The sequence below is a fragment of the Lichenostomus cassidix genome, chromosome 2 (genome assembly GCF_008360975.1).
Source record: "Lichenostomus cassidix isolate B80296 chromosome 2, HeHo_3.0, whole genome shotgun sequence".
In the NCBI taxonomy this organism is placed as follows: Eukaryota; Metazoa; Chordata; class Aves; order Passeriformes; family Meliphagidae; genus Lichenostomus; species Lichenostomus cassidix.
The window spans coordinates 57,738,313-57,765,948 of NC_139482.1; the positions used below are offsets into that span (position 1 = coordinate 57,738,313).

Sequence of the window (27,636 nt, forward strand, 5' to 3'; positions counted from 1 at the left end):
TACTTTCCCTGTCCTTATTGGACTTGTGTTCTTCCCCTCCCCCACCACGTACCAGCTGAGTATCCCATCACACACTGAGAAACCTAGGTGGGGGAATATAGATTTTTGCATACGTTAAATAGGAAAGCCACATTCCACCACTCTCCCATTTAAATCAGATTTACATGGGGTGTAAATCCCCTCAGAATAGAGCCATTCACAAAGAGCTCAGAATGATCACCTCACAACACTGATTACATTAAATCAGTAGCAATCATGTTTCCTGGATTATGTAGTTACAGCAAGAGAAACTGTGCAGCATATTTATATTTGTGTGAAATAAGTTAATGAGAAGATATCTGTGCCTTGTATCAGTTTACAAGAAAAAGCAGAAGAACACAGGTGTTTCAGCAATATTGCCATGTATTTTTACATGAATTTGCAAACACTAAAAATGAACATATTGTTACTAAATTCAGCAACACACACACTTTGAAGGACAGTATTTTGGATTTTTTTTGGCTGTCTCTATCTTAACAAATGACAAAAGGCTGGCATCTTAGCCATCAGCAAGAGCTGCAATTTGGGCTTTTCTTACTCCCACAATGTTCAGCATTGTACCTTACGCAATATAAAAACTGTACATGCTCAGTTCTTACCCACATTGCTGGTGAGAAGCATTCACACTGTGAATTACCATTTTTCCCAGCATCTAGTGCTACTCAAAAGACAGCACAATAATACACTAGAAATGCCTTTGTCTGTTAAAACATTATTCTTCATTACTACATGAAAAGCAAATTGTCCTTGTATAGGGGAAGAGTGGCACAGAGTAGCTTTGTGAGCAGGGAGACGGAATTTGTATCAGTGGCTAACCACTTCATAGACACACATGCCAGATTCTTCCTCAGTAAGCAGACACATTGATGCTTTGAATAAAATTTTGGCTGTACCTTTTTATGTCATTAGTTGTACTAGAATGACTCCAAGAGGATTGTTTGCTTTTTCCCTTAAGAAGAACATCCAAGGTTTTGGGTTTTTGCTCGAGGTTTGGAGGGAAAGAGAGCACAATAACAAGAAGTGTTTAATCTCTTGACTTTGAGCACCACATCTAAAATGAAAGCAAATCAGAAAACCTCATCCTTTCATTGGGATCAATTCAGGAAGAAAATAATCAAATGAAGAATCATGAAAATTCAAGAACATTCATTTTTGCAACACAGTTAAACAGCTGTACTCAAAACTAACATGTTCTAACAAGGTTTTTGCAAACTGATCTTGAAATCAGGAAAATATGGGACAAATATCCTTTAAAGCCTATTCTGAATTTCCCTGTGTTTTCTTTTGCCTTCAAGTGGAAAAGTAAAAATCCGTATGCACAAAAAGAGATACTGTTTAAAAAGTCTTAAAGTAAGTATTTAAAGGACTAGAGAGGGATGAAGCCTATTACAATACCTCCAGATGCTGATGGATTGAAAAAGGAAAAAGAAATCTGACCAGCAATTAAAACATTACTTACTCTAGGACAGGAATCTAGTGACTTCCTTTCTGTCTCTCTCTCTCTCTCCAAAAATGCAGGTAATAAAATCTGCTCATTTTGCTCCTGACAAAGATTATAATTGTAGTTTGCAACCAAGACAGCTGAAATCATTAGTCCTCCCTTAGCAAACTGAAGTGGCTCTGCCTGTCTTGGCACAGTCACATGTATTTAGTCGAGATAAATCATACTTTAGAGGCTTATGAAATCCAGCTATTTGAGAATACTCCTAGCAGTTCTACACGCTCACTGGACTGGTTTGCCAGCGCTAGCAGAACTGTACTTTGTAACCTTCCAGAAGAGGCCAGTAGGAGAACTCCACTCGGCATGTGCCCACAGAACCTGAATTCCTCTGCCTTCAAGGACGGATGTGGGTCTGACTTCTCAGGTTTCAGGGTTTTTTTTCCAGATGTTGGTGGCATATTGTTCAGTAGTTAGCTACATGGACAACTTTCCAATATTAACAAATTGTCTAGGAGCTCCCCATAAAGTCACACCACCTGATGAACTTCAGGCTGCTCTTTAGGTAGGAAGTTCTTGTCCATACATTTCTCACACTAACAATTTATGAGTATTTTATTAATTTTTAGGGAAGCAAAAATGTATATCCTGGATCACTTATAAATAAATATTTAATATATATTCATAATTTCTGAAGGGTTTTAATTACCTTCCTTAATAGACAGTTTCTCTTCTCTACAAATATGTAGGTTCTTTTTAATTATCATGTCTGCAACAGCACTTTTCCATTACACAGGCACAGACATGACATAAAATTAGAAATATTAATTACTTTCAATTTAGGAAAGTGAATCAGTTTGAATCTGAAAGCAGAGAACATTCTGGCAGTGGCAGTTGTGCAGATGGGGAGGCACTTCAGGATGTCTGAGCACTTGATTCTGGAGACAAACCACTTCTATTGCCAAGAGCTAACCTACATAGGCCCACAGGTAATAATGTTGTGTCCACAGAACCAAAAACTGACACAGGACAACTTAACCAATATGCCTCCTCACAATTTCACTCCTTCTGGAAGTGTTGGACACTGTCTGGCACAATGGAGAAAATGCAAATTGCGTTTTGCTGCAAGCACACCAGTCCCAGTCTACTGTTTGATGAGAGTAACTGACTTCAGTCAGATTACACACAGGTCCTTCCAGGAGAACACTGTATTACCACTTTCACCAGTATTTTCAAATATAAAATAAGTGGGACGGTGAAGTCATGCTTCAAATTCTTATTACTTTTTTTTAATTTAATAAGCTAGCAAGATTGGACAGCTAGTTCAACTTAAAAACAGTCACATATAAATCAAGTCATAGCAGCATTCAGCACCAAAATCTTTAGCAACAGAATGATCTGTTTGTTGCATACCACACACATTAAGTACTTGCAAGTGCACTAAGTTTTTGTTCATTTTTAACAGCATGTAAAAACCTTGTCTATAGCCACTATCATCAGCCACTTCTCAGCAGTTCAATTTGATTGGAACCAGTTGGTAGAAGATGAGGAGGCAAAGAAATAGCAGGTATGAGCAAAAATCAAATTCCTCAAGCTCTGAACACAATACAGCTGTTTGCAGCTTAATGTCTTCCTCAGAACCAATTGAAACACACCGATCATAAACTAGAGGAAAGATGAAACTACCATCTGGAACATCTAATGGTCAGGACTATTTGCACAGGTATACATGTAAGAGAAAAACTTCAAATACCACCATAAAACACAAGCAGAAGCCAAATAATATATATATGAGTGAGATTAAGGGGTGCAGTTTCTGAGAAGAAAATAAGGTTGGTTGGTTGGTTTGTGGGCTTTGGAGTTGGGGTTTTTTGGCCTTTTTGTTTGCTTTTAATTCTGAAAGTTTGCTAGGGTCAGCACACTGACAAACCTGACCCCTTAAAATTAGCTTTATTACCAACAGGAATATCTATGGACACAGACCTGGTTGAGTTACCTACTTAAAAGTACAGAATGCTTCCACACAAGAACGCAGGTAATTCGGAAGCTTCCCTATGTCTCACTAGGTTCCAAGTCTATGAAACACTATGTTTGCTGGATTCAGATTCTCTTTGTCCCATAGGAAAATTCCCAAGGAAACAGGGCTTCAGGACTTCATCACTGACCTATTTCATCTGAGAGGTAAACTTCCAACCTTTCTATCAGTAAGTTGGATTCACTACCTGGTTAACAACCCATTTTATAAAACCAGTTTAGTCACTTTCTTCAGTGCACGTATTTGACCTATAAGCATATTTTTAGGTCAAGGGTCTTGATTGCTATCCTCCATCCTGGCATTTTTTTAACCACACACTAGTCAAACGGACTATTTCCAACTCCCGGAAAGAATCCTTGCAAAGAGTTGGTGTTTTCTCATGCCACTGGAATACCTCCTTCAACACAGAAATAACAGTTTCCAGGTGGAGAGGAAGAAAAGGAAACCAAAAGCCAAATCATAGCATGCTGCAACCTGCCACCATAGTCTCATCAAACAGAGTTGCATTAACAATTCCGAAGTTTTTTTTCCTTTCCAAGCCTGTCCTGCCTGGATGGCAAATAGCATGCAAACTTTGCCTTACTTTTCTCACAGAAGCAGCACCCTACAAGCAGCACACCTGAACATTCATTTTCAGAACACCTAAAAATGTTAATTTCATTTTTACCATGGAGCACTATGCATACATATATATAGTGGGGCTATTACTCTCCAGTCTCTTTGATACTGCCTCTCTGTGTATTTGTGTTTGAGAATACCAGTTCTTTGAAAAAAATGTATTGGAAGGCTACCTGGTTTACTGGAATTCAAAAATACACAAGCACATTTCTCAAAGAGACCCATTAAGGCTCCTGTTAGACCCAATGAGAGCATTAGTGATGAAAATGCATCTGAAGTTTAAACTGACTTCAGGGACCTAAGAAAAACCCCAACACAGAAAGCATGTTTCTGCATGTCTTTGTAGTCTACAGTTGCCATTCTGATATTGTGTCATATTAGAAACACAGATAGCTACAAAACCAGCTATGCTGTGCTGGCAAAGTGCCCTGTGAGCTCAGTGCCCAGGTTTCATCAGAGCATTATCTGTCATCCTCTGAAAGGCAATAAAAGCTTAGAGATGCTTAGTAGCATCTTCCCTGACTTGCATGAAAAGGTGCCAAGCAAATACAGATGATAAAAAGGTATACTCTTACAGAAATTAAATCATAGCAGAAACTTAAAATAAGGCTCTAATTACCTGAGCCAATTGCAACTTTTGTTGTTTGATAAGTCATGGAGAAATTGTAGCATCATTTAAACAGACATTTTAACAGCAGCTTCACAGTTCAAAATTCCCTTAAGATATAGCTGGTTGAATTTTAAAGAAAGCTACAGAATATGATTCCCCAATGACTACAGGGCATTTAGAGTCACAGGTGTATACAAGTTCTTGGAACAGATATTTATGGGCAGTAGTTTCATGCTTCAAACCCAATACAGGTGCAGTTCAAAAGGTATAAACCATATTATTGTGTGAAGATTAACCTAATAGCTTTGATATTAATAGGAGTTTAACCCTCCTGGAAACAATGGGTTTGATGAAAGTAGCCTTCATCAGAGCTCTTCAATAACATGTTGCTCATCTGTCAACTGTTCTTCAGAACACTCAGTTTCATCCAATTCTACTTCAACAAGGGCATGGAAAGTTGAAATTAAAAAGAAAGTAAATAAATAAATAAATAAAATGAGATTTTTGTCTGCCCTCTTCTGATTGTCAGCATTCACACAACATTGTTTCCAATTATACCAAAGGAAAACATTGCAGAGAAACATCTCTCTGCAGACGCATATTACAAATCACCATAGTTTCAGCCCAGCCTGCACTGACCCAGCCTGCCAAGAACCCCCAAGACAGTTTTGCTTTGTCACATGGATAAGGTTCGAAGTCAGGAAGAAAGAGAGTTTGTTGTAACATGTGTCCTTCCTGTCCCTGACCCCACCCCCCTGACCCCTTCTGACTGGATGTGAGTCAGGACCACCTCCCATCCCTAGAGATAAAAACCCCAGCAAGATCCGGAACAGGTCTCTTTGGTTCTGGGCTCGTATGGAACCTGTACCCTCCCTTGTCTTCCCTTCCCCCTCCCCAGTCTCCCCACTCCTCCCCTGTTTTCCACAATAAAAACACCATGGAGACCAGGAACGAAACAGCCGCCTTTCTAAACCTGCAACGCTTCTACAAGGACTGTGTCTGACCAGTCCCACAGCTCATGGCCATGGAATGACCATCCTGCGTGTTCCAGTTCTGGGGCAGCCCTCCCCCCGCAGCAGGGGAGAGCGGCCTTTAGGCTCTGCACTGCTGCAAGAGTTGACTTCTGACTGAGTTGGGAGGCATGTGAATGTGAGCTGCTGACACAACAGGCAGCAGAGAGTAAGAATTTCACCTCATGGATGAGGATTCACGCCTCTGTTGTCTTTATTTCTTCCCACCCCCCCACCCTTCTGTAGCACCCAAACACCAACCCCCTCTCCGTAGGAATACTGGTAGTCCTTCCAAATTCTAAATTCAGTGCAGACAGTAAAAAAAAAAAAAGACATCATATGCTTTGTGAGGGTTAAAAAATTCTCTGCCTCTGAAATAAAATTTCCAGCTGTGTCAGATAGCAAAGGATTCTTTATCTTCATTGGCCACACATGTACTTTTGCACATCTGAATTTGTCTAGTGTCAGCTGTTAGCTACTTGCTTGTTATGTTGCACACCCTTATTCCATAATCCATTTAATCCGTCATTGCTCAGTGCTGCTGATTAAAGAGGCCAATCCCATATTTCTGCTCCATATTATGGCCATTCATTCCCACTATCTCCATTGCATCAATATTTACCAAACTAAATAACTGAGTGAGCTGAAAACCAAACAATTGTTTGGTTTCTGCAGGTTAGGAAATGCATCTGGCAACAAACTACATCTGCTTCACCCAGGAAGCACAAAAACCAGAGCTGGCAAAAGGGAGAGGAAGAAATAAGCAAATAGATGACAGCGGGAATACCCTTTTCAGCAGGCACATTGAATTATGCCAGATAAAACAGATCAAGGAACTACTGTAATAATCTGTGAAATTAATCAGTGTAAAACCTCCATTTGGGGAGGATGTAGAGAATTCTCCGTTGCTAAAAGACCAAATCAAGACTAGGTCTCCTAAACTATGTGCTTAGCTTCTTCAAAAGACACTGAGAAAACACCTGGGTGAAATACTGCAGTTTGTTATATTGCAGTGTCAGCATTTTAATGATCTTTTCTGATTCTAAAACCTATGCACCTTATGTGAGAATAGTCTTACCCTTCTTCAAATACATTCATGTATTAGAAATTTATCAACCCCCTAACAAATTATTTACATTTCTTAGGAAAGAATTTGCACCTTTTATCCATTAGTTTAATCCCTGCTATGAATACCTTAAGAACAGTTGCTAGCATTCAGCATTAATTGGCATCCAATCCTCTTCCTTCCTCAGCAAGGGGAAAAAGAAAAGAAAATAAGGGGAAAAAAGAGTGCCTATAATTATAGCATTGCTCTTTAATTTCCCAGTGCATACAAAATCCTAACTGGAGCCACAAATCCACTTTATCCCAACTGTAGCACAGGATGAACTTTTCATTAAATCAAAAGACTCTCAGTACATGATCTATGGGGTCTGCATAAATATAGATAAGGCTTCCACATTTCTGCATCTAGTTTGATGGCAATTGTTGGTGTGAAGGCTGTTTAATTACAAAACCATAGATCTCCAGTCAAAAATGGTACTTAAATGTCTTTAGAATCCAAACAGTTTTTATACGGAACTTCACACTTCTTTCTGTACTGAGTTTTACTAATATTTTTAAATATATTGTAATGAAAAGCTGATCAAAACGACTAGATTTATTGACATCAAGCCACCGAGGAGAGGAAAAAAATTTAATAAAAAAAACCTCAAGATTAAAGAATGTTCTACAGGTTTTCACTGCCTCCTGCTGGCCTCAAAGCCAATCTTTTCGCAGGCATATGGTGCCCGGGTGGCTGCCATTATTTAGCTCAGGTTGCCACCAAGACAGACTCTGACAGTCAAGCCCAGAGGGAAAGTGCCATGCAGTGGGCTTCCAGCTCCCAGGCTCAGCACTGAGCAATGAGCACCAAGGTGCAGGGCTCTTGATCTCCTCTCCCAAGCACATGGCTGGATGATCAAACAGGCCTTTGATCCCGCTGCTTTTGGCACGTCAAGTTTGAAAGCAGGATAAGGGCTGAAGAGCTCCTCTCCCAGCTCAAGCCCCATTATCTAGTGGGCTTTCAGAACTCCTGTGACTTCTGCTCTGATGCAGCCTCACAGTCTGACACCCCTTGGCAGCCACGGTCCCTCTCAACACAGGACTTGAGAGAGGCTCTGGGACAATGGTGACATCACAAGCAGCCAGCTCTGGGCTGGTGCAGTCAGCCCAAGTACAGCGTGGTATTGATGCTTGCAATGCAAACTCTCTGTGCTGAACTGAGCTCAGAACTTTGCTCAACTCTGTGCACTACCCTGTGGTAACATACAGCAAAAATTGGGGGAAAGAAAGTTTTTATCTATCTCTCTTGCACACACACCCCCTTCAGCAGGTGACCCACAGGCACTGTTGCTATACAAGAAGATTCAGGTTGCTAAATGCCAAGGAATTCACAGCCAGTGTTTAGCACACATCATCACAAGTGTTGGCTCTTAATGCTTCATTTCAAAGGTCTTATAAGTTAAATTCTGCATTAAATCATCCCCTCTGGCAAACTTCGAACATCAACAGACTCCTCAAAAGCATCTGGTTAAGTTGTGGGTAGAGCATAAAGTTTTATTCAAACCACAAAGGCCTATAGGAAAAGGAGAATTAAAAATAAATAAATAAAACCCAACCAACCAAACCCTTAAAATAATTGGCTTTGCCACCTGCACATAAATCCCAAGGAGTTCAGCAGGAATACCCAGTACTGCCTCACAAAACATATTCAGGATTGCAGCTGCAGTTTGAAAGTTCATGATGCCAATGCCATTTGAAGGCTGTGTTTAAGTTATTCAGCTCATTTCTTTTTAAACCCTACAATTAGTTTGGTGCTCAGGATACCCTGAAAAACCCCTGTAGGATCTGACTGTGAGAAGATATCTCCTGGTCTGTTACACATCCTAAGAAATATGTGGGGTGCCTCTTGAGGAAATATGCAAAAACACAGTTCCTTCTTCACTATGCAGCTTCCCACTGGAACAACAAACAACAATTTTCCCTTTCACACTTCCAGACACCTTCCAGGTTCTCTGAGAAATGCCAAGCTCAGTCTTCAAATTTCTGAAAAGTCATTAAGAGCAGGGCAGACCTGGTATTTCCTTTCTTGATTCTGTAAAGTAAAATACAGAACACTGAGGATTTAAATATTTCTAACAACAAGTGAAACTCCTGCCTTCCACAGCCACAGAGTTCTACCACTCCTCTTCCCATGATGGTCAACCAGGACTTTTGTGAACAGTATGACAGCCAGAAGACGATTGGATCTTTTCTCGTATTTTCTTTTCCAGATCTAGCTTTCTCAAGTTGTAATACCATCAAGTACTGCCATGTTTTTGGTTTGAGCATTATGGGTTTTGGGTGGGGCTTTTTTTAAAATGAAGGATCAAGCCCTAGAGAAATTCCAATAGGTTTGCTAAAGCAGTTAGGAAAACTGCTAACTTTTAACTGCTAACATTTGTACTGACTTGGTGTAACTACAATTTGCATAGACTTCATTCTATGACCACTCATCAATTAGGGTGAAATATGAACAACAGAAAAAAAAGTTACATTCTCATCTGAGGCTGGTGGGATGTAAATATTTTATAAATAGGGATAAATGCATGCATTTTGATATAAAATACTGTGTTAATAGACTTAATAATTAAGTCTAGGAATCTAAGTCTTCTTCAGTTAGGAAAACATAAAATATAATTTAACATGTCTCCCTGACACCACAGTCATGAATTGCTCCAAAACATTGAATAAAACACATTGCTTTGGATAAGGACAATAGAGTGAAGATACACAAAACAAACACACCAAACCATAAGTAAGTCCTGCGGTATTCACACATTATTATACATACACAGAAAAAGGAGCTTCAAGAGTCCCCTTGTCAAAAACAGCTTTGTTGCCTGCACTTGTAGGACTTCTCATATTAGTTGATTTTTGATTATTGTGCATTTTATTTCTAAGCTCCGGTATCCTAAATAGATTATTTGTTTTCAAACCACCAAGATGAGTTAAATTCTATTCTATTTATGCTCCCTCCATCCTCCTTACACTTGAGAAAAACAATGCAGTGCTTTAAATTTATTTTTTATCATTTCTGATTAATCACAAGGCAAATGCTACTACATTTAAAAGATCAAGCAGATCTCAAAGTTATGTTTGAAACTATAGCAAGTGCTTGTTCTTTCTAAGAGCATCCCAGCAAACAGCATATGAGGTATATTCCCACCAGTTCTAAGTGTACAGGGGCTTCTTCTAAATCTTAATACCTCACTTTTTCTTAAACATATAAGGAAAAAAAAATCTTGAAGTATTAGACAAAATGCAGAAACTTCACCTCAAAAGATAATTCAATCAGGCTTGCTACGCAGAGGATACTATTCAATCTATTTGAAGTATCTCTGTAACTATGCAGCTGCAAGCATATGATCCCTTCCCAACACAAAGGCAAAGACTGGGAAACTAAAAATGGAAGTTTGCCCTAAAAGAAAGGATTATATATACAGGATTTTTTTTTTCCCGTCTTGATTCTGGGTTTTATCCAAAAGAGAAAGATCAGTCCTTTATTTCCTATTTATCACAATTCCTCAGGAGCAAGATCCCCTGTGGCATGTGGGTATATTCTCCAAGTACAAAGAGGAAATGGTCCAGAGAACTTCATTCATCTCAGTATCTTTAGCTGTCCAAAAGTCAGCATCTAATCTAAACTAGACATCTAGGCTGCCTCAACAGAGAGAGAAGCATCTCCAGATGGTGATTCATCTCACCATAAAAATAATATTTCAGCTGGGGTGGGGGGAACATCCTGCAGAGGTACCTGGAGAGCATGATCACTCTTCCCTGATCAGAAAGGGGCCTTCCTGATGAGCATTCATAAACATTTAAGCAGCATCAAGGAATCACCACTCTCCACATGGCTCTACATCACAGCGCAAGGTGTTTACATCCCACCAAGCTTAGAACTAGGAAGCTGAGGGGCTGACAACACCCCAGGCACAACAAAACACCACACACAGGCACTACAAAGCCACCCTAGGAGCTCATGCTGTCAGACTACATGATGTTCTAGACATAGGTGGATTGTTGCTCCTTTATAAGAGAGTTTAGGACTGTTTGTCTAGCCCAAAATCATCACCGCAATGTCTAACACAGAGGTTACAGAACCTTTTTCACAGAGCCTTGTAAAGCAGCAGAGTTCTCTGGTTGTTCAGTTATTTGGCTTTCCAGCTGCAGAAGAGCATGAGCACCAAGGATCACTGCTAGCTAATAAATAAGCCTCTCACCAGTCTTTAGAGTCATTAAGAACCTGCAGCTGCCAGCACAGCTCTCTCCATCATCCTCCAGCCATCCAGCTGCAAAGGGACCTCCTGCTTAAGGTGCACTCTTCTGGCATGTTCCTTTTCCACACCACATTCTGTAACCTGTGGCCTCAACTGATAGTTTTTCCTCCAGTGAGCTCATTCCATGTAAAGAATAGGATTTTTATTTCCTATCACAAAGGGCAACCAAGCAAAGTATTTGACATTCTGATCCATTTAGCAAGAGATACATTATCCCCAAATATCACCTTCCCATACTGAAGCCTCATTAGTGAAGCTGCTGCTCTGATCTGTTATTAGCAAATGTCTATATCTGCTGAGGAGCTGCTTGCACAAACTGTCCCAAACACAGACAGCACACAGAAGGAGTGGTCTTAAGGACATTTAAATAAATCCGTGAGCATTAGGCAAACTTGGCCTCTCAGGAGGAAAGCAGTGAAATATAAACCACAGATCAAGGTCCAAAAACTGGTATAGCTCAATAGCACCTGGAAGGCATTGCCAAAACTGAAGCTTTCATTTTCACCTACAGAAGCATGCAGATTCCGCAGTGTGGAATTAGTCTTTTAAAACAGCATTTGACAGTTGCTTGATAATCCAGCCTCTTAAATGCCAAAAATCTCCATCATCTAGAAGGAATTGATCCAACAAAGATTCTGACCTACCCCAGCAAGGATGAGATAGGGCTTGAGGTGAAAAGGTAAAAGGATGAGGTGAAAAATGGGACTTTCAGCAGGTTGCAATGTTGCTATTGCTAAAAATTCTGTCTTTCCTCATTATGCAGGTGACATGTTCTACAAGTGCAGCATTCAAATTAAACAAAATATGGAAAATGAAACAAAACCCCAAATTTTTTAACATTTAGATAATGTTTCCAAGGGATCCTTGAAGATCAAAGGCAGAAGTCAGCTGCATCACTTGTACAGCAAGCTCAGTACAGGCTTCAAAGCTCAGAAAGCCAGAAGTTGCCCAACTGGAAGTTAAATTTGATTTATTCAGCAGCTTTGGACTGGGAAGGACACAGCAGCTTCTCTGTATTTCACAATGGAAACTCTTCTTTATTCATTCTGCCTAATTATATACTGACACTGGAAAATTACATTATGAGGGCAGTAACTTCTCTGAATAATTGTCACTCAAAGACATTCTGTAATGCTTTGCGATGTCTCCCAAAGCAGGCTTTTCGAAGACAGGATATGCCAGAACAATTGGTTCATATATGATTGAGGCATTTTGTTTTCTACAGCTTCACATTATAAAAGCAGCTGCAACACCTGTTGGCCTAAGACATCTCATGTGTGTTTCATTTATCTGTTGGATCAGCCACTGGAAACCTGGCCCCAACACTAAAACTGAAATTATGAAAACTGGCCAGACTTAAGAGCATTTGTCTTTGGCTTGATTGGAGTTAACAGAATGTTTGTCTAAGAAACCAGATAAAAGTTACATTTTAGGTCTCAAGAGCTTGGGTCTTATCTTGCAGTTGAACCATTGAACAGAACTAATGCAGAGTCACTAGACTGCTTGGAACACTGGGAGCTGGGATTGAAGAGCTGGCCACAGGATGTTCATGAGTCAGCAATCAGAGAGGAGTAGAGCATGAGGTTGGGTAAATTCATCTGAGAAAACATGGGATCAAGGAATGGACAAAGCCAGCCACTGAGGTCTCAAAGACTATTAACAACATAGCAATTAAATGAATTAACAAAGATGTTTCAAGCTTTATGTGCTAGAGAGACTCTGACCTAGTCAAATTTTCAAGTTTATCCATCACTGGATATTCTGATCTCTGAATGCAGGAAGGAATGCAAAACAAAGACCCTAAAACATCACCTGTATGTTTGAATACTCCAATTTTTCAAGGTCAGCCCTTAATATTGGAAAGCATGGGGCAACAATTTAAAGAGTAGAAGAGTCAACCACCCTCAGTCTTTCAAATCAACAAAAGAGTTTCCATACAATTACAACTAATAAGCCTTAGCAGACCTAGTTCTAGGTAGTCACTCACTTTAATGTTTCTGTGGTAGCATGCAGTAGATTTTCTGACATGCACCAGTATATATAGCAACTATTCTGTCAAGGCTGCCTTGAAATGTGTTTTCAAAGGAAAGAAGTAAAAAACCTGATGTTGCTGTTGAACAGCTAGCAGAGTAAAGAAGGCACCAGTTCTCAGTGGCATGAAGGAATGACCTTTATTGTTTTGATTTCATTATATATATAGAGTTTTCAAAAGTCACCCAGATTGGTCGGTCAGAAGCCTTCCCCCAGGCCTGATTGGCCAGGCCTGCACCGTCCAAGTTCTGGGACACTGTTCCAATAACATCCAAACTTTATCTTTATTTATAAAACACAAGAAGAATTCTCATGGGAAAAGCCTGTGCTAGCCACAACCTGCACTTACTCTTGCTTGTAATACTGTCCTTCAGAGATGCTGCTGTTCCAGATTTGAAGATGAAAACTGAGAGCATCTGAAAGGCAAAACTAAAGCATAGACATTTTAAGGGAAATAAAGAAGCAGTTACCTGTTTTTACTAGTGCTCATTATTCAGATTTAGACTCCCCCCAAAAAATACTATACAGGTGAGCACTGCTAACCTCACCAACAGAGACAAGAGGATTTATCTGTGCCTATATCCATACAAAAAGTTTATGTATAGGCACATACAAACACTCTTTTAGTAAGCCTCAACTTCTTTTGGAGTAAGATTTCCAGACCCTAATTATCCCCTCAAATATTAAAAAAAAAATTGTGCACATAGTGTTTTTGCCCAAGTTGATATTCTTCTCTTTTAGTCATGAAATTATCTTTTAAATAAAACCTTTTTATCCCATGCTTCACAGCACAATTCTCCTTGGTTCCCATGACACACAATGATGCTCTAGCATTACTCTGGGCATGGTGTGATAACATATTGGCACAGGCCCTCGAAAGAATAAGCAAAGCAGAGTAAGCATACTTTCTGTTTACTTGAATGGGAAGATTAGCTCAGTACTAGATCTTCTGGCTGTGGTGACTAATTGTGGTTTGCTCATCTGTGCAGATTTGCTAAGGAAGGTCCTGGTATGCACTATACATTGGAGCTGCTTTTACACCAAACATGAACTGAGGTTATTCCAGTGTGCTGTTTGATCCCATGTGAGCTCACACAGCTCAAACTCCTAGTGACTTCAAACGAAAGTTTACATCAATTGCACGTTTCTGGCTAGTGCTTGTCTTCAAGCACAATTGTAAAAGATGGTAAAAGTGAAGTTGCAAAAGGCATAGGCTGAAGATGAAGACAATTCTACCAACCTTTATTTGGTTAGTTTTTCTTTTTTTCGCAGATGATAAAAGTGGTTCCACACATATGAAACAGAAAGAATAATCAACCTGCACACTAAAATATTTTACATGCCCACACCCTTTTGCAGATAACTTACTGATACTCATTTCAGCCATTGCCCTCTTTGTGTAATATTCCCTGGTTTAATTACTGAGAATAGAAAACTTCTGATTACCCTGCATTAGGGGAATCACAGCAAAATGCAGCTGCTTTATGGTCAGTTTTCCATTTCTATCATCTCTCTGAGCATCTGTGCACAATGTTAGTGATTATGAGTTGTACCATTCATTCCCCAGCAGGAGAAACAGTGCCAGAAATTCTGCTGTGTGTTTTGCTTGGCAGAAAATAGAAGTCCCTCTGGAAAAAGAAAAGGGAATGAAAGCAGGAAAAAAAAAAAGCAGGTACCCGAATCTGTTGCTTTTTTTGGGGGTGTTTTTTCAGCACAAGTTTCCAAGTGCAAGCAGGTGAAAGCAAGTCCTGCACAGTTCCAACATTATGACAGAACAATAGGAGGATTTAAGTGTGGCCATACACTGTGATATGGCATGACTCTCACAAGCTGACAGACATTTCTGGTTAATTTTACTCTTTTCCCCAATCTTCAAAATAATTGAACATTGGAGTAGAAATCAAAGAACACATGTTTTTCCATCAGACATACAGTTTAGAAAAGATCTGAGGATTCATTTTGAATTTATGTCAGGGAACTTCAAACAAAGAAAATATTTTTGGACCATAGTGCCTAGCAATGAAGCTACCTAGTGACGGATAACGGAAAAAATATCTTCTTTTTTTTTAAATCAGAGTAAGGCAGTGATCATGTAACAGTTACTTATGCTAGTTTTTATATTAATTGTAATGATATTTCTATAAAAACAGCATAGATTTTTTTCCTATTTTAATGAAGTCCAAATTTTCAGAAGATTTTGGGGAAAGAAAATTTTCAGAGACATTATATGAGCATTTATGAATTTACATGTCCACTCTAATGCCTCCCAAAATCCAATCACCCCTCTTGAATTTAAAAATGTAATAAGATCCCTATGGTGACAGGTGTAGTACACAGCAATAGACCCAAATCTTCCTTTTGTTCATACAAAAGAATTTTCAACAGAAGTTAAAGCTCCCTGTGTAAAGTGCTCTGATTAAATACCCCATCAATGAACATTCCTATTCCACCCAGCACCAATTTTAGATTTCCTTGTAGTATATTAACTTTCTTAAAGATTTTGGTACGCTTGTTTTTATGCTTCCAATCAAACCTGCACGCCCTGACATTCTATCAATCTGCCCTCACAGGATCACTGCAGTAAAAAAATTGAACTGTTAAAAATTCTGCTCAGTGGAGTCCACCTATGGTGCAATAGAAGGACAGTAAAGTCACCAGGGAGTGTCAGGTCAGCATGGCCAGGCAGCAAACCCCATGGGTGTGAGGGTGCATAGCAAACCATGGTGCCCTGATTTGTACCTTGATTTAAGGGGGCATTCACACAGGTTCAGAACAGGGCAACTGAAATGACAGCATAAAGACACGATTGACTTCTGGCCTCCCCACAGGAAAAGCCTGACCAGCCTCAAGGATAAGAGGACTCAGTCATTAGTCTTTTTAATTAGCTATTTTTCCTCAGTACCCTTTTAATTATTTTTACATGTACCCGCTAGGGAGGCTGCATGGAATTCATTTTTCTTTAGGGAAGAGTGATCTTGGGGCCCCTGGCAGCATCCTTCTAGTTTGCTTGCTCTGAGACTGGTCTCTTTACCAGTAGAATCAGGCAGGACCATGGGAGTTAATAAGCAGCTGGCCAGATGGTGCCTGTCCAAAGGTGTTGGCTTTGCAGACAACTGGAACTTCTCTTTGGGAATAAAATCAGTGATACAGGAGAGCCAGCCTGCATTTCAATCAAGTACAAGCAGGCAGACTATTAGTGGAGATAATTACCTTGCTTTTTTTTTTTTTTTTCCTCCTCCTTCCCCCTCCCTTTCCCAAAACCAGTAGATACAGACCTGGAGAGTGGAAACAAAGGATTCCCAGGGTTAAAAAGAGCATTATTCTGAACACCATAAGCAGAAAGCTAAGTCTTATTTATTCAGATGCTATCAACAATTACACAGTCACTGCTGAGTTAATGTCTATGAAATAATGAGATGGCATGCAACAATAAAAGCTTCTGATATCAATAACTTAAAAACAAGTTAAAGGCATACTCTGTTGGTTTGTGCTCATCAGGCCACTCTTATGGCCTTGTGACCATTATCATAAGGTACTTCAAGTGCTGATGATGCAGCCAACTATGCTACTACTGTCTCAACTAACATCATGTTCACATTACAATATGGAAAATGTTTCAGTGCAGCTCAGGCCTGAAGGAAGAATCCACTGACAAATCAAAACATACAATGTCCCTGATTTTAATTGCATATCAGAAAAACATCTACATGATTAAAAAAAAAAATTTCTGCCAGAGTATTAAGTAAACAGAATAAGACTGTTGATTTTTTTTTCCTCTGACAAATATGAGAGTTAAGATAGTAAATAGGAGTCTGAGCACGTCTTCCCTTTTTACCACACACATTGCACTACCCTGAACTAGTCACTTCTTTGGTAGCCCCTGCTCTACCTCCCTAAAAGGCATAACACAGGTTATCTTAGTGTGGTGCCTTTGGTATATAGACTCTAATGATCCTCAAAATTAGAGTCACCAAGAAACTCAATACTGGTGTGCTGATACAGAATCAAAATAAGGGCATGCACAAACTCTCTTTACTCATTCCTTGAAACAATGTGGAACCAATTTGTTAGTCCAGAAAGATCCCTCTGCCTGTAAACACATGCTTTCTTTCAGAAAGCGTCTTTAGGCAACACTAGGATCTCTTCCGGCTATCCCACTAACACCACTCCACAGAAGGTGTGAGTATTTGGAGAGATGACAGGTGAGCTCCCTCAGAGCTGCAGCCATCAAATACCACAGTGCATAAGCCCCCTTTTTAACAATGTAAGCTTGCTATACTTATGCAGTTGTTAAGAAAATAGATCAATTAATTAGTCAGAGGGTAGCATGTTTGTTCCTCTCAAGTAGTGGGAAGCAATTAACTGCTTTTGCTACCTGAAAGAGCTTCTAGAATTGGAAGCTTCTGGGCAAGAGCAAGTTCTCTGAAAACAGACTGCTCTGACAATATTGAGGCCAACAGAGGAATGCAGCTCATTCCAAATTTTTACATTGTTTCCTGCTCCATCATGTATTTAAGTTCCCATATGCAGAGCCTGACCACAGTACATGCACCTTTCTAGGAGGAAAAGAAAAAAAATTAAGGAAAAAAAGGCTCTCTCCTCAAGTATCTTGGTGAATAGATCCATTCCACAGAAATCCAGATTATTCATAAATCCTAATTTAAAAGGATTAATTTTTTTTTGCACATTACTAGGCCAATATGAATAGCCTTTTCAGAATCCTCACTGACAAGTGCAAACTGAAAACTGCTTTGTAGTCCCCATGTTTCTCATGCAAGATTCATACTAGGTAAACAATTAAATTATCAACATTGCATTGCATCCAAAACTGCCACCAGCTAAAACAGACTTACAGAGAATGTTCCTACACTGAATGCAGAAAATATTTTCTGCAATGTCAAGTAAATCCTCCATTCAGATGGCCTATGAATAGCAGCATTTGTGAAAAGCACAAAACCAGAAAAACCACTAGCACACTTTTCTATGCTTTCAATGCCCTGACACTTCTCTCACCATATTACCCGCCTTTCCCATCTGTGTAATGCCAATCACAGTATAAAAATTCAACTGTAGATAGATCCTCAGAGTCCACATAACAGAAGTTTTGCATGACTGCATTAATTTCTAAGTTACAAATCTGTGATTTCTCTTCCTCCTTCCCAGCTCTCACAAATGGACATCATATGTTCACTAATGCCATTCTCTCCATTTGAAAATCCCATACTGATTTATCTGCTTTGTATTTGCAATTATATCCCTAACACAATGGGTCATGGCCTATAAGTATCAAAATTAAAGCACTGGGGGAAAAAAAATCACACAAAGCATTAGATAAAAAGACCCTAAGTAAGTGAGACTTGCATTCATGAGCTCCTCATCACCTGCAGTCCTCTTTTCCTAACACTTGGGTTACTCCCCTACTTAAACAGCAATATGGATGCAGACCCACAGGCTTGCATCTTCATGTAATTCAGGAAACGTCTCTGCTTTGTTGATGCATTCTGCTATAACATCCAAATAGCACAACAGGATTAATCTGCCACCTCTGACATCTTGTCCATTATAGAATCATTGACTCAGACTCATTCAGGTGGGAAGGGCCTCAAGAAACCTATAATCCAAGCGCTCATTTAAAAAGTCAGCTACAATCAAACCAGCGTATTCAGGGGTTAACCAGGTGAGTCTTCAAAGCCTCCAGTGATGGAGGCTCTACATAATTTCCAAACCACCTACTCCATTTCCTGACTGTTCTCACAGGGTGAGAACAGGTGATTTTCCTCCAAGGTAGTCCATGACATTTGTTCTCACTCACTTCCTGCATCTGTGCTCCTAGGGGATTCCCTCCATGTTTTTCCCACAGGGTGAAGGCTGAGGAGCCCACAGCTCCCTGTTTTGAGCTCTTAACTTTTCCTGGAGATAGGTACAACATTTGGCTTTGTTCAGGAATTGGGGCTCTTCCCCCATCTCCATGACTATTCAAAGACAACAGCTTTGTACAGACATGAGCCAGCTCTCCCAGCAGCCTTGAGTGCAGCCTGTTTAGTCCCATTGACTTGCATGGGTCAAGTTCTTCCAAGTATTCCATGACATGGTCCTTGTCCCCTGATAGGGCTCACCATCCTTCTTGAAATCCTTCATTAATATCAGAGGCTTCTGAAACCTCACTAGTGAGGACTGAGGCACAAGACACACAAGTACCTCAGGCTTACCTGTGCCCTTTGTCACTAATTCACACATTGCACTCAGCAACAAGCCCCATCCTTGTCCCAGAACCCTGTGGCTACTCATCCACACTCCATCCTTGTGCCAAGCCTTGTGGCTAATCCTGGTACACTCAGCATACCCTGACAGTACCACTGGTGCTCAGATGAATATGCAGGAAGTGACAGTCAAAAAGGCAGACAAGCCTCAGCAGACTCTCCACAGCATTCCGAGTATAAGCACTGGGTGAGCAGCAAACCCACTGAGACTTCAGGTCAGTGTGGTAGATATGTGCCCCCATCCCACACATGAGAGATTCCCCAGAAACTGTCACCTTCCTCTTTCAGAGATAAGTTAAGATGCGTCTGACACCTCCCCTGAAGGCCATATTTTCAGGGCACATCACCTGTTCTGTAGCTACAACATAAGCCTGCTGCAGGTGCAGAAATTCAGGGCTTTGGGAGAGCATTCCAGAATGGTACAGAAGATAAGCAACTGATTAAGTGAAAAAAACTATTTGTCTTAATACAATTGTTGTTTAAAATAACCCAAACAAATTCCATATATGCATATAAAAAGCTCAAAGGATAAAAGTATTTACTCAATTGAAAGACAAAACATTTGCACAATTCTCTCCCAAAGAGTGATTCTGCAAGAACAGCAATATAAGATTCCCTCACCTGAACAAGTTTCAGCAATTGCTGTTTGTGTTCCAAACTGTGTACATGCATTTAGGCAAAGCATTCTCATCTCTCTTTCCAACAACTCATACACAATGAGTTTGTTACATCTCAACTGCCCCCTTCAAAGAAACACTGGCATAATCATTGTGTTTGTAATGAATTTCCATGGGTAAAACAGACTGGAACAAAGCAAAAACTCAGCAGAGGGAAACAGGGATTCAACCCCACAGCTCACTCCACCATGGTTATATTTAGTATTGAAGATTTTGCCAGAAGAGCAGTGATACCTCACATTGCCACTACCACCATTAACCATGACCAAAAAGATATAGAAACTAATGATTAAAAATATGCCACTTTATACCAGACCACAGGCACTTGAATTTTACAGCAGATCTAGTTGTATTATAGACCAGAACTAGTTTCCAGAAGTCTAGGAATGAAACTTAACAGAACTGCACTTTTACAGCCTTTACCTCATACAGTAATGACCACTGCATTATCTCCCAATGACATTGAAGCATCCCTTACGCTGTCTAACTAGCCATAATGATCTGTGAAGAACAGATTTCATTGCAAGTTCCTCCATTAAACTGTGGACTTATTACATGCTCATCTAGATAAGCAATGGAATTTTAGCTACCTCTTATCCAAGGTAAAGGTGACATTTTAAGTGCAAAATAATTACATGCAACTGAGCCATTTTTCCTTTGCCCATTCATGGGATCATTTCGTGGGCAATATATATTGGGCCTGGCTGAGACAGAGTTAATTGTCCCCAGAGCAGCCCTCAGAGTGCTGCGCTTTGCATTGGTAGCTGGAAAGGTGCTGCTAACACCCGAGTTTTGCTTCTGCTGAGCAGGGCTAACACAGTATCAGTGCTGTCTCCCCAGCATTCACCACCAGTAGGCTGGGGGTGGGCAATATCCTAGGAGGGGATACAGCCAGGAAAGCTGACCCAAACTGACCAAACAGATATTCCATACCACATGACATCAGCTCAGATATAAAAGCTAAGGAAAAAGGGGAGGAAATGGCAGGGGGGCATTTGTTATTTACAGTGCTTGCCTTCCAGAGCAACCACTTCCTGGGAAGTGACAGGACATCACTTGCTGATGGGAAGTGGAGAATAATTTTTAATTTTTTCTCCCCCTTTGCTTGCACATGCATGATTTCCACTTTTGCTTTATTAAACTGCCTTTATCTTGACCCGTGGAGGTTTTTTCATCCAACTTTCTCCTCCCTGTTCAGCTGCAGAGGGGAGTGATAGAGAAGCTTGGCCTTGCCTGGTGTCAAGCCAAGGTCAGCCCACTGCACGACATTAACTTAGACAACATCGCTTTAGTAGTTTTGTGGTCTATTTATGCAGCTAAAAATTACACAGGCTTAAGGCATCTGAAGTGGCCAGAGTAAACAGCAGAATGGTCCAAAAGGTCAAAGGTCTGGTCTGAAACTGGAGGCCATATGAGACAACCATTGGCACAGCATTTTCAGCTAAAGCACAGATGAGAATGATTCTGCTTATCTGTTTGTATACTGGTTTCAGCCTGTACAGGAATAGCAATTACTTTTCAAGGATAGCCCTCACTTTGTTGTTTCAAAAGTGAGAAGTGATAACAGCATATGTTGATTTTTCTTACCTTTCTCACAAAAAGTCACAATTTAAAATAAACACTAACCTTGCATCTCATCAAGAAAAGGACATTTATTTACCAGATTTTTTGAAGGTGTGAAATTCAATTTAATAATAACAGGTATATTAAATAACAAAGCTTTAGAAAATATATGTAATTAGGTGAGAACATGGTCATTTAAGCAGATATTTCTCTTGAATCTTTGCTAGACTCCATGCTTGTCACCAAATTAGATGTTGTCCCATGGTATGCATTATAAATTAGGCGATTCATTTCATGAGGTTTATAACCAGTGACTGGAAATATAATCCACAATATATATTAGTGCCTTCTAATATCTACAATATTCTGGAGCTTATTATGAGTTCACGCTAGTTGCGTGTGACAGTAACTCCCCTGTCTTTGTACAGACTCCTGATTTATGCTGGGGTACACAAGAATGAAGTCTTCAAGTTTATATTAATTTTTTTGGTGCTTAAATATGTTTTTAAGGGACACAGTACTGTCAGACCCTTTGCATACTACAAGGCATTTGCCAAAAACAGAAAAGTGGGATTACGTTTGTTTTTAAATGGCTATCATAATTTACAAACTGCAATCCTTCCATTTACTTAAAGCTGAAGGTCATTTATTCCCTTAGCCCCCAGAAACAGCAAAAGAATAAGATTATTCTGTTTCCTTTTTGAAGCTACATGCTGCAACTGATGCGGCAATCCTGGCTCTCTTCTGTAAGTTTGATTAAAAAAAAAAAAACCAACATTTTCCCTACACCTACCATTGATTCATACCAAGAAATTTTTCCATTCCTCTCAGCGGGAAATGCCCCCACCTCCAACATCTGTAATCATTTAAAATGCACCACAGTAATCTTATCCCATAGGTATCTACAGAAATTTTCAACCCTACATATCAGAACCGTTCTCTATTCACATGTCAAAGAAATAGTAAAATTATATCATAAGTGCCACAAAATCAACAAGAAAGAATTTATGCGAAGTCAGCATCCCTACAGGAGCTTGAGTGGGTGGGGGGGAATTGTTTTATGTGCAACACATTTAGATATGGGGTTGCATCTATAGTTACCAAAAAGCAGGGGTTTTTTGATAGGAAATGCCTGACTCCAGGATAAGAGCGACAAGAATATGGAAATATTAGCCTCTATACAAACCAGAAATGTAAAGAGAGACTCAGTCATATTGCCCAGAAAAGACTTCATGCACTCTCCAGAATCTCTGTGAAATTAAGCCCTCCTAATTTTCCTTCTCCTCCTTAAATACCTGCTTTTATATTAAGTGATATTGTCGGTTTTCTTGACCTGGTACACAGAATCCGTATATCTACAGCTTTCAATAAGCCTCATTAGGTACACTGTCCCAGAATCAGCCACCTTGGAAACTCTTTCCAAGTTTGCCATTCCAAAAATCCTGCCTCTAAGATCTCCAAGGTCCCTTCTATAGAGACAAGGCCAAACCCATGTGAAACCCAATCTCATCTGGTTCCTGGCATGGGAGCATAAAGTATGGAAAGTCTAGTTGAGCTATCCAATCCAATAGCTCTGCAAAATTTGCCATTCCCAAGAGAGCCTGCTTAGCAGGTTTGCTGCACAGCACACGATCTGAAATCCTGACAAGCAGAGTGCCACAAGACTGATGATGCAAGGCTTTCAATATACTCAGCTCAAAGGCAGAACTAAGAAGTGGACAATTCTGACCTTAACACCACAAGTGTTCACATCAATCCTATCTCAGATCCTGCTGAACAGAAATCCCACTGCTCTAAAAATGTTGCAAAGAAAACATTCCAGGCTTAAGAAGGTGACATTCTTCTGAACACATCCAGTTTCTTCTGTTTATCTCTAAATGTTTGTCCATACTCAGCAGCATCTTGCCTAGGCATGTCATTTTCTGCACATTGATCCACTGGGCTGATTAGAAGAGAGACAGAAATAAACTTTTGCTAACAGGAGACAGTTTTCCAACAAATAACCATGAATTGAGCTGAGCTTCAAATGCTCGGTTCAATTAAGTTCCAGCCAAAGCTTTCAGGTATAAGACTGGTTATTACACACAGCTGTGAAACAAGGAACAAGAACAATATTCAACTGTTACTTAGGGATTATAACAAATCCAGCGTGTTTCAACCATTAATCATATTCTCACTAAGACTGTCAATACAACACATTATTGTGAAAGCAGGAAGCATAGGGAATCTTTCTAACATATTTTGACTTGATGGGATAAAAAAATAGTTTTATGAGTCTGTATAGAAAGTATAGAAGAACCATATATACTCAAAAAGAGTCGAAGTATTTCTACTATTACAAGTAATTATATTGTCTAGGCCACTGAAATATCACGTTGAAACCCTCAGCTAGAAAAAGACATGGATTGGGTTTCTCATTACAATGAGCATAAATCTAGGGTATTGCCACTGAATTCAGAGTTCCTGCATAGCAGTGCCAAAGTAGCACAAGTGTGCCACTGTCCCACAAAAATTCTTTAACTTCTCCTGTCCTGAAATACACAGCTGGGAAATAAAAATAAACCATTCCATAATCATACTGAAGAAATCCATAATGATGCCAACATTTTATACTGAGAATTTGAAGGGCAAGATTTACTCAGCATGAAGAAAAAGGCAGAAAAACCTATACTCTAAAGGAGGAAACACACAAGACAGAATAAACTGATAAGTCATAAGCTAACTCAGCATATCTATTTCATACATGAAGGCCAAGGTGTAGAAAGAATAAATATTTCTGCTTTTAAAGAAAGCTTTGCAGCAAGCCCATGACCAGTCTGAAACAGGATGAATATAAAAATACTGAAACTTCATACTTAAAATAAACATGGAAGGTCAGTTGATCAGCAAAACACAGAAGGTGTTAGGCTGTGAGCCAAGAAAAGCACCCTCTCTTTCAAGCCAGAGGTTTAGAAGGAAGGAGAGAAAAAAATGAGTTGGTGACTAGCCATTGCAAAAAGTGAACAGCAACACAAAAACATTAACATCTTGGCCTTAAAAAGATTTTACAGCACAGTCTCTGGCATTCAGCAAAAGAAAAAAAAATGACAGCACTGTAGAGTCATAAATAAATTGCTGAGACATCAACTGAGATGAAGGCCTTTTTGAAGAATACAAAAAATGCCAAAGGCTACAGACTTGTCACATCAAACAAGGGAAAGTTAGTTTCCTAAAACATGAAGTAATAAATGATAAGTGAAGAAAATGCATGAGGTAGAGCCTTTCACATGAGTTTCAGACTTGGATAGTGATGCCAAAGAACTTAGAGAAAGGGGATTTAATTACTTGCAGATCACTATGACTGGACATCTCTGATGTCTCCTTGTTTGCTTCCTCCTTGAAAATTCCATCTCCAACTTGTATTATTTACCCATACCCTCACTGACATCTGTCAGCTGGGTTCTCAGAGCAATTTAACCAGCATATCCTCAATTGGCCAGTCATGCTCAAAAGGACACTACTGTTCCCCAAGTTCCTCAGCTATTCCCTGCGCACAAACACAGCTATTCACTTACCACATTCATATGGGGCTTCTGCTGCACTGTGCTTGATTCTCCACTACAGAGTTCCAGGAAGCAATCTCACAGCTGAGCAATCATGACTCTCAGCAAAATAAAGTGCCACACTTTGCTCCCTTCCACAGATAGTGTCTTCTCTATGGCATCTAGAGAACAAGCAAATATGTTCTTTATATGAAACATGCATAGAGGGATGGATCATCAGAGTATGCCTTAGAGTCTGTATTTTTTAATCTTTATTAACTGTCCCTTAAATCAGAAACAAGCAGGAGAGCATTTAACAGCATTTGAAACATGAAGAGCAGCAGATTTTATAAGGTGTGCAGAAGTCACAGAAATGCAGATATTTTGTCTTAAACAGCAAATTCGTTTGTGCTAAAAGAGCTACAGGATAAGTCAGTCTGAAAATATACACTTAAAGCAAGTTTGCTAGTTTAGTAACTGTCAGACCCTAAAAGTGAGATTCTACTCTTGATACCTGGAATTGAAAATACAAGTCACTGTAAGACTTACAGCCATAAGAACACAGTGTAAGAGGGGAGACTTGTGTTATGGTGGAAGTATGTGAAATGAAACTTCAGAATTAGTAAGGGAATCCAAATAATCCCACACAGTAAAATAGCATTCAGAGGCCTCCCATAAGCAAAGCTGTACACAGTGAACTATTTTAGACTGTAGAAGATAAGAGCTTCTCTTCAAACTTCTTTTACAAAACTTTTACTTACTCTTTTACTTCTGAAATTCCTTCCAAAATACTGTTGGACTGGTTAAGAAACCTCCTCAAGTTCCAGATGCAGAGAGTTAATGTAGAAGACTTTCTCTTCAGCTGTTATAATTCAGAATATAAGTCCCCAGGTAAGGTTTTCAACTCCTTTCAAATCGTAGGCCCCTTCGAGTTAATCACCTGGGGGCGAGGATACGGATGCGTATCCACCCCTGAAGGACCACGATGGGTCCCCGGCAAGTTTATAAAGCCCTTCCTGAAAGCCAGCCCAGCATCGCCGAAGACCAACAAGAAGGACGTTGCCTCACCACACTGGAGGCGAAGGAAGACGGAGGTTCCTGCTCCACCGCCAGCCTCACTGTATCGACTCCGGCCACGTCACCACCGAGGGTCCCTTTAGTACTGCAGAGCACACCCGGGAATCCCTGAGCCAGCTGTCCCATTCCTTTCCCCCTCTTCCCTATGGCCTTTCCTTCCTCCCTCCCTCCCTTCCCTATCCTCATATAATTAATTTGAATTTTCAACTTGTTTTGTTGTCTCCCCATGCAGGAATGGCCCGCATTGCCAACTTCCTGTGTGCCCTTCTCATCACGTGTCAACCAGTCCCAGTGGTCCTCTGGGTGGTCCGGCAACCAGAAACCAATGTGTGGGTGGCGCTCGCGAAAGCCATGAGCAACGAGCAAATGTGTTTGTCTACTGAGGCGGCCAAAAACCCGTTGTTGTCCTCGCTGGCAGGAGCCCCTGTCTGGCCAGATGAGTTCCCGCGAGCCCTCGTCTCTTTATGGAAAACAGTGAATTCGTTGAAACAAAGTCACTATGAGTTTTACAAGGACCGCCAAAAATTTTCCTTCCATCTTCCCATTAGAAACCCCCTCCTGCTATGGCAGAAGTGGGTCTCTAATGAGGAAAAATTGGAAGAAGAGCCCCACGAATTCCAGCTGATTGGATCTCTAAAAGCCCATTCATGTGTTCAATTCGATTATCAGACTCCCTATAAAGCAGATGAAAAATTGTATCAGGGGCTGAGACAGGGCAACCCCCATTATGTTGCAAATAATTGGTGCACCCAAATTGCCCACGTAAAAGCGCCCTCGTCTCCAGATTGGCACTACAAGCACCCAATTCAGCTTCCAGAGGGCATTTTTCTGGTCTGTGGCGAACGGGCTTGGGCGGGGATTCCCTCCCATCTCATAGGAGGTCCTTGTACTTTTGGGCATCTGACCCTGGCTTCCCCCAACATGACCCACCTCCCGGTGTGGTCGAACAACTCGGTCCCCAAATTTACAGATTCAGCCCCAGATTGCAGCACCAACATCTATCACTGGAGTAAAGGCAAATGGATTGCGGTTTCCGTGTTTCTGCCTTGGGTAGCTGCAGCCAAGGCACTTGGAGAGCTCGGAAACCTCGAGTGTTGGGTGAAAAAGCAGGTGAGACTTACCTCAGATGCCATTGCAGACCTCCTCCGAGATGAGCAGACCACCAGATTGGCGACCCTTCAGAATCGGGCAGCAATAGACTTTTTGCTCCTTGCCCATGGTCACGGGTGCCACCAATTTGAGGGGCTTTGCTGTTTTAACCTGTCCTCCCAAAGTCGCAGCATCCACCAGCAGCAAGATATGCAGGCGATGCTGGACAACATTCAGTTCAAGTCAAGCCGGTGGTTTGAGGAAACAGCACTATTGGCACCGTGGGAGGATGGGCGCATAGACTACTC

The 27,636-nt window shown here is 40.4% G+C and overlaps 1 long non-coding RNA gene across 1 annotated transcript; it reads right to left on the bottom strand.

Annotated features, from left to right (window-relative positions):
- On the bottom strand, positions 1-26,037 carry LOC146441421 (uncharacterized). The gene is made up of 5 exons (XR_014850438.1): positions 25,924-26,037; positions 25,196-25,344; positions 2,517-2,565; positions 933-1,090; positions 1-83 (listed from the first exon to the last, which is right to left on the bottom strand). It is a non-coding gene; the product is annotated as an uncharacterized LOC146441421 (long non-coding RNA).
- Positions 26,038-27,636: the final 1,599 nt, after the last annotated feature.